At 39.9% G+C, this 2,046-nt stretch overlaps 1 non-coding gene across 1 annotated transcript; it reads right to left on the bottom strand.

Annotated features, from left to right (window-relative positions):
* Positions 1-385: 385 nt before the first annotated feature.
* Positions 386-492, bottom strand: LOC131222059 (small nucleolar RNA R71). The gene has a single exon (XR_009159766.1). It is a non-coding gene; the product is annotated as a small nucleolar RNA R71 (small nucleolar RNA).
* Between the last annotated feature and the right edge of the window lie 1,554 nt (positions 493-2,046).

The following is a 2,046-nucleotide window of genomic DNA, read 5'->3' as shown; positions in this document are numbered from 1 at the left end:
TGAGAATGAGGTATATCAAGCACTCCCACCTTGTACTTTAAGAGATTATTTACAACCAGTGGGGGTGAGTACGCTCTCATGCATGATCTTTCCTGAAAATACAGGACATATGGACATCAAGCCAGGGGTTATCCAACTCCTTCCTAAGTTCTATGGGCTTGAATCTGAAGAACCATATCTACATTTGAAAGAGTTTGATGAGATCAGAGCCACTTTATATTTTCAAAATCTGTCTAAGGACATAGTCAGGCTGAGACTCTTTCCTTTTTCCTTAAAAGAGAAGGCTAAGATGTGGTTACATTCACTGCGTCCTAGATCCATTGGCACATGGAATGATATGCAAAGGGAATTTATAAAGAAAATTTTTCCACATCATAAAACGATTATCCTTAGAAAAGCAATCATGAACTTCACCCAAAAGGAGGATGAAACATTTTACCAATGTTGGGAAAGGTTCAAGGATTTGGTCAGTTCATGCCCACAACACGGCTTTGAAACGTGGCACATTACAAATTTTTTCTATGATGGACTGACATCTTCTATGCACCAAATGGTCGAGATAACGTGTAATGGAGAATTCATTAATAAAAATGTTGACGAGGTATGGGATTACCTTGATAGTCTTGCTGAAAAAATACAATCATTGGACTATTACCCAAAGTCGAACACCACGTCTAGGTCAACTCAATTAAAGGAGAAAGGTGGATTGTATCTCTTGAAAGAAGAGGATGATCTCAAGTGTAAAGTGACTACGCTCATAAGAAAAGTTGAGGCCATGGAAGGGAAGAAGGATAAGGTTAATGAAAGTTCTTGCGGCATCTGTGATTGCAACATTCATACAACTGAAAATTGTCCTACAATACCCGCCTTTCGAGAAGTGTTGAATGAACAATCCAATGCCGTAAATAATTATCAAAGACCTTTTAATGGACCAACCTCTAATACATACAATCCTGGTTGGAAAAATCATCCAAACTTTAGTTGGAGAAATGGACAAACTGCTACCCCTCAAAGTTCCTTCAATCAAAATCAAAATCAGGGGGAAACTTAAGATGAACCAGTTCAAAATTCCATGCAAGAGCTGACCCATGCAATGCAAGACTTTATACAAAAGATGGATTCACGTATGACGGTTATAGAAAAGGGGATGCTTCCTGCACAACCGCTCCCCAATCCTAAACCGCAATACGAGATAAGTGATCCCAGCTCCTTAAATCAAATGGGGCACGCTAAATCCATCACCACTCTTAGGAGTGGGAAGATCATTGATAAAACCCTTCCGGTTAGGCCCGAAAAGCCTCAAGAACCAGAAGAGGACAATAATGATGGATCTAGTGAGGCCCCACAAAATTTAGAACCAGAACTTTTTCCCAACGGTTGGTCGCACCAAAACCTCTCTCTAACTCTTAGGATATCCTAGAGGTGTTGAAACAAGTAAAAGTCAACATTCCTCTACTTGATGTCGTAAAACAGATACCTTCATATGCCAAATTCCTGAAAGACTTATGCATGACCAAATGATGGCAGAGTATTCAAAAGAAGATTTTCTTGACCGAGAAAGTGAGTGTCATCCTAAAGTAAGACGTGCCACAGAAATTCAAAGATCTTGGTAGCCCAACCATATCATGTGTAATTGGCGACCACCGAATTGATCATGCACTTCTTGACTTAGGAGCGAGCGTCAATCTGATTCCCTACTTGGTATACAAACAGTTAGGTTTGGGTGAATTAAAACCCACCCTAACCACACTACAACTTGCTGATCGCTCTGTTCGTATACCCAGAGGGATAATTGAGGATGTGTTGGTCCAAGTTGATAGATTTTACTACCCTATAGATTTTATCATCCTGGACACCGAAGCCATCAATAACATGAGCACTCAAATCCCCGTCATTCTTGGTCGTCCATTCCTTGCCACTTCAAACGCAATTATCAATTGCAGGAATGATGTCATGACTGTCTTTTGGGAATATGATATTGGAGTCAAACATCTTTTTCAATAACAGTAGAAACTTAGAGGATGATGACGATTCCCATGACATTAA

This window comes from Magnolia sinica, chromosome 12 (genome assembly GCF_029962835.1).
Source record: "Magnolia sinica isolate HGM2019 chromosome 12, MsV1, whole genome shotgun sequence".
Lineage (NCBI taxonomy): Eukaryota > Viridiplantae > Streptophyta > Magnoliopsida > Magnoliales > Magnoliaceae > Magnolia > Magnolia sinica.
The sequence above is the reverse complement of the archived record's forward strand: the minus strand, read 5'-3'. Positions and strand labels throughout refer to the sequence as shown.